We start from the raw sequence: 12,775 nt of genomic DNA, 5'->3' as shown, positions 1-12,775 counted from the left end.
ATTTTTGTTCTCAGTGACCCAAAATTAGTAAAGTTTGACTACATTTATTTCAGAAGCATTTTGGCTGTGGAGCAGTGTATTCAGCCTCAGGAAATCTTCATTACCAATAGTGTGGCTGATGCTTGCCTAAAGGAAGGCATCGTAACAAATCAAAACAGAAAATCCCACAGTGCTAATAATGCAGTGTGCTGTGCTGTAAATGGGACAAAAAGTCTTTCCCAATTCTGAAGGCATTTACTTGGATGTGATCTGATAACTTTTATATTACTTTGCAAATTGGGATCTACACGTTTTATTATTGCTCTTAAAATGCAAGTACTATAAGTAAAACATGCAAGGGAATACTGCAATCTATTTAGGAAAGGCATTAATTGTATATGCAAACACAGCTGTTGTGGGCACATTTTAAAATGAAGATCTAGTTAATAATTTCCTTTGGAAATTTCGACTCAGATTCTTCTGTCTTGTGTAGGTTGAAGATAGAATGTGAATGTTACTTAAGTAGAGTTCTTGATGCTGAGTAATATACTACCCTGAGTTATTGAATGAATTACCAAAAATTTGTATATATTACTTAGGTTCATACACAAGAGAATTAGCTGAAGTATTTCAATGTCTTACCAAATTATGCTGTGCTGAAATACCAACCACAGCCAGCAGCACAGTGACTATTCATGTGTAAGTCAAACAATGACATGGATAAATGAAGGAGGTATATTTCTCCTCTGGGTTCTTCAAGCTAGTTGCCCTCTTCCTTACATCTTTCCTTCTGTTTTCTGAGAAAGCTATTAATTACTAAGCAAAAGCAAACAAGACATGATTAAGTGGACACGTCTTGCAAGAGGATTTAAAAGTGTTGAATAGTAGCTGTATTCTAACTATAATTACTGCCAACAGCACATCATTATAGTGGCCAGAACAATATGGGCTTACAACTACATGACGGATTTTTTCCCTGTTAAATTAGGGTTTGGGAACTATATTGAAGCTGACGTTGTATACTTGAAGCATTCTATAGCCAGCCTGAATGTCCAACATCTACTATATAAAATTGTAGATTTTAAGACCATGAGAGACCATTATGATCACTGTTCTATGTCCTCCTGCATGACACAAGCCACAGAATTTCACCCAGAGATTCCTGCATCAAGCCCATAACTTCTGGTTGAACTAAAGCATCTCTTAGAAAGACATCTAATATTGTTTAACAAAAAACCACACATCCCTGAAATAGTGGGCTCATCCAGGATTGGATACTATTCCTTCTTCTCAATTATCAACAGAATTATTCACTCAATCCCAGTAAGTTCTACCTGTGCAATAACAATGCAAAGACAATGGGATTGTGCGACAATTTGGAGAATCTGTCTATGTAAAACTTCTGGATTCTGGTTGATGATATAAAGTTGTTATTATGAAATTGTTGTATCATAGAATCCCTCACTGTGGATTTGGATTCCACCATTTGCTGACAGAACTATATAGCATCCTTCCCAGACCAGGTCCAACAGTGGGTTGTTACAGCTTTAATGGTCCCCTTTTGAAGTGGAAGCACCTTGGAATAATGGCTTGGATGAAGCCTACGGAAACCACCTCAATTAAGTTTTTCTGAAGGGGACTAGAGAGGTGGAGGAAAATCCTCAGCACCAAGATGAAGAAACCAGGTGTTATTGATGGAACATATAAACTTAAGGGATTTACAAAGACACACTGGAAGTTTGGGCAAGAGAGTGGGACATATTTTCATAGCAGAGGAGATCCTGTTTAACTGTTGGATGAGCCAAGAAAGAAGAAAGTTATCTGAAAGAGAGAGAGACTCTCCCATACTTCTCAGTGAAAGGTACGTCCTGGCTAGACCCCATCAAGATGGGTCAGCCCTGGTATCAAAAAAGGGGGAAGAATAAAGGATGCAGGAGAAAAGTGTCAGATAGATGCTACCAGCTTGTACAGTGCTTCTCCTGCCAGATGGCGACATGGCTCCCCTGCAGGCAGGAAGGCTTAGTGCCCAATAAACTCCACAACCAGGCACCTGTTCCTCCTGCTGCTACAGATTCTCCTGTTTGAGGAGCCTTCCTTTCACCAGTTAATGAAGAGGCAAGAGGAAGGGGAACTGAGGTCCATCACATCTAGGAGAGGAGAAGGAACTCTCCTGCTTTTACCTGAGGAAGGGTAACTATGCTTCCTAATACTCTCCCCTTGCATTAGCTCCCGGAACTATATTTAACCATCAGGATAACTACAAGAGAAATGATCTTATTGAGGCTATACCTTGAGGGGGGTGAGGGAAGAACTACATATGCTGCAACTCAACTGTTATATAAGACTTAATGGTGTCCCAAACAATGGGCTCCCAAACACCTACATTATAAGGCAAAAAGTAAGACATTAATTAAAAGACTTACCAATAACCTATCACAGACTCTCGTTTTGATTAGATACACACGACTACTGCACTTTCTGAATCAACATTCTTATTTCTTCAATTTACAAACATTTTCATGCTACCAAAAACAATTCCTTAGTGAAAACAATCGATGTTCTAAACAAAGAAGAATTATTCCAAGTGAACACTCTCCCTGTGTGTCTCTTGTCTTATCCATGTCAGTCTTTTAGGATGTAATCTCCCTGGGCAGGGACTGTCTCTATTTACATCTCGTATAGCACTGAGCACACTGTCAGGACTAAACAGATGAAAAATAAATAGGTTTGATCATTTCTCTCCCTTTTTTCTTCTCTGGTTTGTTTGTACTTGGTGTACTGGTATTTGATGAGCCAAATCCTCTCTCCTGGATGAAGCCAGGTTGAATGGGCTTTTCACAGGGATACTCTGTGATGGACAAAAATGCCCCTCCCCAGTCTGTGGCTTGCCAGTAGAGCCAGTAAAGGTCTGGCACTATAGCCTCAGGGCTGCGGTAGAGTTCACAGCAGCTCAGCCTCCTGCATAAGTGGGTGGCTGGTGGATCCTTGGAGGGGCAGGTATCCAGGCTTCTCATCTGCTATCCTATCCTACTCCTGAAACATTCCTCTGCACTACAGTGGAAGGAATTTCACAAAGCCCTGTTTCATGATGGGTGAGAGATGCAGCCCCCTCTGTGGAGTGATAGTGCATCTATTTTGCTGCCTTGTGGGCTGTACACTCCCCTGGGGAGGGCTGGACTCTCCCCATTAGTACTAAAAATAAACAGCTATACAACGAGAATGTAGTATATAATTGTCATTCAATGGAATAAATAACGTGTCTCTTGCTACTTTCCTTCTTTGCATGTACCCAAACCTTCTGTTTCTTGTCTATCCATATAACTAGAAGGTTGTTTTATATTGGTTGTGTGGAAATTCTGCACATGTTTCAATCTCTGTGTCACCCTATAATGTCCACAGCACACAGCCTTGAAAGAGGAAAAAATGAGTAAATTCAGGCTAATCCTGTCTGTGCACAGGAAGAAGCAAGTAGAGTTCCCCTGTAAAGGGAACATATATCTCATACTATCCTCTTGCAGTGACTGATGAGCAGACTTGGGATAAAATGTATGAAATGAGCAGCCGTATCTGTTTCCATGGTTGCCAGGCTCTTAGCATTGAGCAGTATGATAGCACCATAAATACAGTAATAGAGTTCAGCATGATTGAGTGTCATGAATGCAGCAAGTGGGTAGTATTAATTGCAGAATGCCAGTCATATGCACATTTTCCTGCTGCCACACTAGAGAATGTGGTGCAGACAACAAAACAGTAGCACAGGGGTAGGCAACCTATGACACACGTGCCAAAGGCGGCACGCGAGTTGATTTTCAGTGGCACTCACACTGCCCAGGTCCTGGCCACCGGTCCGGGGGTCTCTGCATTTTAATTTAATTTTAAATTAAGCTTCTTAAACATTTTAAAAACCTTATTTACTTTACATACAACAGGTTTGGTTATATATTATAGACTTATAGAAAGAGACCTTCTAAAAACGTTAAAATGTATTCCTGGCATGCAAAACCTTAAATTAGGTTAGAATTAGAATAAATTAGAATAAATGAAGACTCGGCACACCACTTCTGAAAGGTTGCCGACCCCTGCAGTAGCACAATCTTAGTGGTGTACAGGTTGTCAGTTAGGAGCCTCCCTAGCATATTGGACAACACCTCATTTCAAGGATTCCCTCTCCCCCTACACTTATGCTGTGTACATAACAACAACGTGAACTCTTGTCAGGCTCTGAAAAAAATGTGAAATGTGTTAGTTCATGAAATATGCTGCTACAGAGATCTTAATATCAATGTAGTCTCATTCTTATTGTAGCTTTGCCAAAAGGAATGAATTCATTTTTGTATTGTGCCAGTCGGAGCTTTTCAGCATAAGGATAATATAACATACATTTATGTATTTCTGTATCTGTCTGAGCTACTTATAGATATATAAATATTATAGTATATGTGTTGGGGTTTTTTTTAAATGACTGATTGGCCGTCTCCCCTTTCCCTACAAAGGCCCAGATCCTTGGATCCAGTCAAGCTGCACTCAGCCCTGAACCTGAGTTAGGAGTAAAAGGAGACTTAAAGCCACTTTTGTGTTCCCACATTTCTGGGAGCAACTAGGGGCTGATTCAGCCCCTGTATGAGTGCAAGCAGCCTCGGGGTGCTCTAACTTATTTCAGATTGTTATGCTAGCTAGGAACTCTCTGAGTACTAGGAGTTCCAAACACATCTTCCATCTCCCTTCACTAAATGGGCCAAAAGAAAATTGCAAAGAGCCAGCCAGAAATTGCCCATATGAATCCCCCAGATTAAATTATATTATTAGGACAACTTTATGTAGCTTTTGTACATTAAAGTAGCAAGGGTTGTATCAGGGTTGGAGGCTCTGGAAAATGTTTACAATCCCATTAAGCTGTATGAAGGCACAGAATGGTCATCTAATGAAAATGTAAAAATCAGAATTATACATGAGAATGACATAATTTAATTTAAAAGGGGGAAAATATAAAGTAATTTATACATAGTTAATTAGATAAGATTGTAAATTTAATGGGATATTCCTCATTCATCACACCATAAACCAAACACAATCTGCGTAGGCTAAGGGAGAAATGTCTACCATGAGTAGGTTATTGCATAATTGTTTATTTCAGGGTTTCTAGCACCATCTTCTGAAGCATCTGGTACTAGCCACTGTTGGGGACAGGATACTGGATTAGAGGCTGTGATTTGGAATAGCAGTTACGTTATTGATTTAATTTTGGTTTGTAAGTTGCACCAACCAGTTGCTATATTTCCAGTACTAATAAAAGATCTATAATGATCATGTGAACCTTATCCAAACTATTAGAACCTCTCGATTCTGCAAAACTGGGCTGAATTTCTCCTAAGGATAGAATACTTTCTTCTTCCTGTTGTATTGGAAATACACAGAACAATACAGCGATACTTCCTTGCAATAATTACATACTTCCACTTGCAGCCCTGGCTGGAACGTCTTGGTGGGCTTGTCTACACATGAAATGCTACAGTGACACAGCTGTACAACTGTAGTGTTTCAATGTAGACACTACCTACACTGACGGGAGAGGTTTTCTGTTGGCATAGGTAATCCACCTGCCCAAGAGGTCGGTTTAACTATGCTGCTCAGGGGGATGGATTTTTCACACTCCTGAGCGATTTAGTTAAACCATTTAATTTTCTACTGTAGATCAGGTCTGCTATACCCTGCTATCAGTATTTATACAAAGTCCCAGTTGACTTTAGTAGGGAGTTCAGATTTACAGTGATGGAAATGATAGCAGTTTTTGCCTCCACAAGATTGTACAGAGTGAGATACAGAACTTGGCTCAATGTCCTTATGAAATGCTGCATAAGTAAAGAAAGTTTGCAGATGGTGGTAAATTTATAACTAAGCAGACTATGGGAAATTTACCACAAGAATGATATGTTCTCATATAGTCCTCAAGTCAAGTTCTGCTATACTGTATTTTGTGAATAAGGCATATTAAGTGAGCATTGCCCCTGGAGGCCAAACTGGATACAGCGCTCTTACACTGTGTAACAGTCACATCTCCTAGGGTAGTTTTTAGCCTGTGATCTTTCTCTCTGGCATAATGTGTACAGCAAAAGACTGAGGACCAGATCCTCAAAGGTATTTAGATGCCTAACTGCCATAGGAGTCAGGCATCAAAATACCTATGAGGATCCGGGCCTAAGAATCAAAACCCAAGAAGAGTCTTCTATGCCCAGCTCTGCCACTGATTGGCTTTAATAATCTTTGATAAATCAATTAATCCCTCTACTGCTCAGAAAGCCATCCTTTCTCGTGAAGATGCCCTGACAGAGAAAGATATGCAGAATGGGCAGAGATGCGCAAATTCACAGAATACTCTCAGGACTTGTTGTTGGTGCTGTCTGTCTCAAAAAAAGACTCCTCTATGTAGTCCTGGTAGGACATTATGATAATCTGTTGTCCTTAACCACCAGATGTATCTTCCCTAGTTTCACTGTGTTATTCAAATAGTTGGTGATGGAGCAGGAAGGAAAACAGAGTAGAAGTGATAAAAGTCCTGTTTGGGGTTGAATTTTTTGTTGCATAAAAGTTTTTGTTTTTTTAAAATGCTATGCCATGACTGTGCAGGAAGTGAAGAAGAATGCCCCTGCTTCCAGTATACTGTCCATGAAATCCTGATCAGGAGAACTGTTCCAAGTGTTTCTCAGTTTGATTAATCTTAATTGTTTTTATCTAGTGACAGAGTAAAGTGTTTCTCGCTCTGAGGAGTTTTTGAGTTATTTGGTGAAGAAGATTGCTTGGCTCTGGAGACAACTTTCTTATATGCACAAAGACACAAAATCTCAGCTTGTGTTTCAGCATATGCTGAGGCTGTAGAGGTGCTGTGGGACGTATGGACCAAAACCCATGGGTTAGGCCATATCTCAAACCTGTCCTTAGGCTATTCAAGGAAGCTAACCCATAAAATAATCATAGCCTGTTCGGGGGATATTGTTGGGCCTATGTGGTCTGTGAGCTGCCACCTCCTCTTCCTTGTCGTCGGATCCTGATGTGCCTGATATGAACCCAAAAGAGTGCAGGAAGCATACTGCTGCTGAATAGACTCAAACCTACTCCACGGGAGTGTCTGTTTGCCTCAGGAGGTTCTTGTCTTTGGCTGAGGTAATGAAACCATATAAAGCAGATGGCATTGGGTTCTCCCCAGTAATTTACAGCAGCATTTTATGGCACAAACTTTGGATCCTCCACTTACCATTACACTTGCACTTAGGTGGGCATCTGGGACAATACATTGGCAGGTGCATTTTCTTGGCCATGTACCCACCACACCCTTCTGCCACATCAATCCCATGTGCAGCTTCCTTTGGAAATCAGCTGGGACCTCAAACAATATTTGAACACTACTAACATTGGTGCAAGTACCCAGGTTAATAATGGAAACCCTCTGAAAATGTAGCCCTCAATCTAAGATTCCTCTGACGAAAATTTAGCACAGTTCAAGCAAGCAAACGGGGAGGTGGGAACATAACTTTCAAGTACCAAGGTTTATTTTATTTTATAACCTATTTTCTTGTTGTTCTGTGAAATGGACCCTCGCCCAGGAAATAAAACAGTTCGGTTTAAACTGTTTGGCAAATGTTGACAGAGTGGATAATTTTAAATAGCATAACATTGTATTTTGGAGCAGTCCAGAGATCAAACACTACACAGTGGCCCCACATTACAGCTTTGACTGAGTGTTTATGACAATTACTCAAAATAAATAGCTTCATCTCAAAACCAGAGCCACAGCTGGAAGCCAAATTAAGCTGAAGGACAGCTTGCCAGTGTCTCAAATTCTATATTATTCCCAACTTCCAGCGAAAACTGCCTTTATCATTTTAATCCACATAATATTTTCTGCTATTATAAATTTATTAAGCAGATTATTATTCATCTGTGTGGTATGATAATTATAATTAATTTACTGAGGGCTCGTTTTGCTACTTCTCTTAATGTGGATCCTGTGGTTTTGAATCAATTGGTCAAAAAACCTAGCAAAGTATATGGAAATCATCCAAACTGGCAAAGCAAGATTAGCTCCTCACCCCATAAAGAGTAAATATTTAACTTGCTAATTTTACATGTGGCTGAAATGTTCCTTGCCTCTCTTAACTATTGCTGACAGATCATGTACAGGTTTCTCTTTCATATATTTGAAAATCTGCAAAAAAAGTCTCATTGTGTATGGTCAAAGAATCTTCCCATCCAATAAAGGTGGAAGGGGAAGGGCTCAATAAAATATTAAAGGATTTTAGATTTCACACCCCCTTCCCATTCATTGTCAGGGAATTTAATATAATGATGTTTGTAGCCAGGTTCCCTTTTCATAAAAAGGCAATGGCAGGAACCTGAATATCTTTTAAACACTCACTCTCCCCCGCTCCCTTTCTCTCTCAAAAGTAAAAATTGAAACCAGTAATTATAAAAGGAGCACTATTATCCTAAAGAAAACAGCAGGGAAGCTCTTTGATTATTTATTGAAGATACTTTTAAAGAGGGTAGCACTTTGATCATGAATGTCCATTTTCAAAGAATCCCTAACCCTATTCACGAAGAACGAAGAGAGGACTGTATTGCGATATTAAGCAAACACATAGTTTTTCATAACAGCAATGGGCTGTATATGAACTGAAAAAGAGAAGTGTCTGTATATGAACTGAAAAAGAGAAGATATCATTGTAGCCTCAAGCAATGCCTAGGAAGCATTATTAATGGCCACATGAATTTAAGCATGAGCCATATAAGAAAAGACAAGGGTTTTCTATACAGATGATTGAATATGAATGATACCTTATCAGTGTTCCCCAGGAGAGTTCCACAGGATCTCAGATGCTCACTTATTGTTTATACAGTGTCATAAGACAGGCAACATCTATTTATGAGCTTTCCTTCTCCACACCAGAATTAATCTGATACCCCTTGCATTCCTAAAAATGCAGAACTACATTATTCATGGTGGGGAAAAAAACAGATCTAGAGTCAGATCTGCAAGATTCTGAGTAGTTCTTGTAAGTTTCTGAGCACTCTCAACTCAGTTCATATCTCCAAAGCTCAGACCCATTGAAATATATGCTGAGAATCCCATTGACTTGAATGGGAATTGGATTAGCTCCACTGAGAGCAGAGAAGGACTGAACTGATTAGGGAGAAAATAGATACTCCAAGCAGGCCTACTGGCCTACTTGCTGTTTGGGTGGGTATTACATAAAGCACAACTCTACTGCTTACCCTATTCCCAAGCTGTGCACTTTGGAGTAATGATTTTTTAAAACGGAGCATGCAGAGATTATCTGAAGAGAAACTTTGTGATGTCTGAAGAGACTCTCTCTTCTCACAAACCTTCTTTCTTCTTATTTATTGTTTGCTGAGCACTGCTGAGGTCCTTGCCCCAAAGAGCTTAGACTTTGTGACTTCTGAGTGCTGTTAGCAGCCATTACATTTGTCTCTGACTGTGAGACAGGGGAGAAAGCATCTGGAACACTGGATAGCAAATAAACTCCTCAAACACAGTTAATCGAGACATTGCACAGCTGCGTAGCTCACAGGAGAGCCACCACTGAAAAGGAGGGCACAGAGTGGCTGAAACCTTTCTACAGATGGCTCCATCCTGCTCACAGTTCTTGTTGAGCAACACAGCATTGATCTCCATGAACAGCACCACTATCCAAAGGAAGAAGAACAATGGGAATGGCCAGTTTTACTCAGATTTCTTCCTCCCACATACATAGTTCTCTGCCCCCAAATGCTTCAATCCACTGTCACCTGCTGCTACCTGTCAGTAGCATCTTCAGAGAGAAAGCAGTTCCTTCAGCTCCACAGTAGCTGCTGTCTAACCAGTCCTCTTAGCTGAGCTGCTCTGCTTCCTCTCTCCCATGAATGGTCCCTCAGCTGCGCTCATCTAATGGGATTGTAACTTTTAAAACCTCTTCTCCCCTGCTGCAGATATTAATGTTCTATTTATGTTGAATAGTGTCTTGGGGCACAAAGGGTATGGAAAGTTCCCACATCTCTACAGCTGGGGGTTCGCCCAGTGTCGGGGAGACTTCAATAGGCACAGAGGTGGTGTAGCTGGTTCCTACAACAGCCTCCCCTCCCCATCAGCATCGGGCATGTGGTAGTGGCAGTGAAGGAACATAGCAAAAGACAGTGTGTTCTGGAAATCCCCAGCTGGTGTCCAGTTCCCTGGGAACACAACAATTTCAGTTGCCAAGGATAGCCCACGAGTAAAAATAATGTCTTATTACTCCCTTCAAATAAATAGATTTACCTCTTAAAACAAAGAGAAGCCATTTTAACAGGTGAGGTTGTTTATGATTGTGGGTACCCCAGTGATGATGTTCTCAGAAGTCCCTAAATATCTCCTTCGTCCTTCCAACAATCCCCTCAACATCTCTTCTTTCCTCTCCTCCATCAGTCTACTCCATTGGTTTTTACAGAGTGTCCAAACATCCAAGGGAATTATAAGAGATTTCTGAAAATTTATATTTACAAAAAACCAGGCAGTAGAAAACCTTGTCCCTGCTGGTGTACGCTGTCTCTCGCTGTCAGTCACTGTGGCAACCTAAGTCACTGTTTACAGTCTACAGGAGCCAGCGTGACTAGCAGCAAATGGCAGAGCATGCCAGCAGGGACAGAGTTTTATTTCAAGCTAGAAAAGGTTACCATGAGTTAATCTGAGAATCCCTGTTCATTTATAAAACATCACAAGACAGATATGACTCAAAATATGAGAGTTTCAGTTAAAATTGTTTAGAACTAAAGATTTTCATTTCACCTGTATCGTACAGCTCTCTTTCCCCCCCTTTCTCTCCCTTAACAACTACATAGTTCATAGATTCATACATTCTAAGGCCAGAAGGGACCACTGTGACCATTTAAGTTTGACCTCCTGCATAGACCACGCCATAGGACTTCCCAAAATCATTCCTGTTTGAACTAGAGAACCAGTAAAGCTTGAGATCTAAACAGGATAGGTCTAAGTCATGGATGCAGAGAATTAAATGAACTGAGATATTCTTTTACCCACCCTTTCTATTATTAGTCCAGTCCTGCAAGCTACTAAGCAACCCCTTCCAAAGTATTCAGCAGCTTCAACTCCTGTTGAAGTCAGTAGGAGCTGGGGGTGTGCATCACTTTTCAGGATGAAGCCATGTTTAATTAACTATATACAGTAGTTATAGTTATAGATATTCAAAATATATATAGCATTTTAAAAACTGGCTAGATTTGTTATTTTGGGGACTTTAATGTGGTTATATACAGGGCGTAGATGCAGTTCCACAAAATGCCAGTAAGTTCTAAATGGGACTTTTCTGCATGATAAAGTTAACAATGGGAACCAGAGACTAATACAATCACTACAGGTACCTACCATAAAGATCATATGTATGTAAATGATAGAGTCAGAACTGCTAACTTTGCAGCATTATTACTTGAGAGACTTGGTTGCTCTGCAGTTTGGAGAGTAAATTAATTCCCAATATTATATACAATATTGATATATCAGTTTGAAAAAAAATGAGGGATAGCCTATTGTGAAAGGCAACATACTAATGCTATGCACGTGAAAGAAATAGACCCACAATAAAAAGTGTGCATTATTTAAGGTTATGAAAAGGTCCTGAACTCTATGGAGCGGCTGAATTGTAGTGAAAAATATTTTCAAATGTTTTAGTCAAATCAAAGATACATCTTGGAAGCATTTTAGTGACCTAGTGGGTGTCTTCTTCACTGTCATGAGGGAGAACTGTTTCTCCAGTCCCTAATTCTTACACACTTCCAAGATAAGAGGTGGCAAGTCCTAAGGATGCAGCACATTAAGGGCAAAACACTCCTATATGATCATTCCTTTGATCTGCCCTGCGGAACTCCATTACATGAATTCATTCCATGTTATGAATATCCTATTAAGATAAGAGGAGTCCAGCATGAATCAGGGGCCTGATCCAATCCCCACTAAAATGAATGGGAGCCCTTCTATTAACCAGGTGCTCAGGGTACGGAATATACAATAGAAATGGACACGGAGATTCAGAGAGAAAACGTTTATGTCTACACTGCAAGTAAACAGCTGTGGCAGGCCCATGTCAGCTGACTTGGGTTTGGAGGGCTTGGGCTGTAAAACTCCAGTATAGACATTTGGGCTCAGGCTGAAGCCTGGACTCTGGGACCCACCCCCTTTGTGGGAAGCTGATGCTGAAAAGCTGAAAAACATGACGAAGAAAAATGAGTGCCTTAGGTGCATTGGGAGAAGGGGGAGGAAAACACACCCTGAATGCTGATTGGCTAGAATAATGCAAAAGGTTTATTATGCATTTCATAAGGGTCAAAGTGACAACCAGACACAGTGGTTGTCATGTCAGCCACACTAGTGTAGTTGTGGAGTAACTCCAATTAAGTATCACCTTGCACATGGCTTAGAACAATAGGTTGGTGAGGAGTTTACTTTTCCTCTTATTAGAACATCCCTTTCCTATGAGAACATTGTCTCTTTCTGAGAAATGCATGATTCAGCATACATGACACTAGTAAAGGACACCAACGGTAAAAATAAAGTGAAATAAAATAAGAAGATGGAACAGCTGTTAGCTTTAATAGGTGAATTTAACAGGAAATTTTAAAATATTTTCCTACAAATGTGTCTATCACATTAATATACAGTTAAGTGCATTAAACAATTTAACTGTTAATAAGGTGTTAAGATAGTAAGATCATGTTTGAACAGAATTGTCACTCTTCTCTTTTATTTTATCTCATC

The sequence above is a fragment of the Emys orbicularis genome, chromosome 6, assembly GCF_028017835.1.
Source record: "Emys orbicularis isolate rEmyOrb1 chromosome 6, rEmyOrb1.hap1, whole genome shotgun sequence".
NCBI lineage: Eukaryota > Metazoa > Chordata > Testudines > Emydidae > Emys > Emys orbicularis.
Note: the sequence above shows the minus strand (reverse complement) of the source record.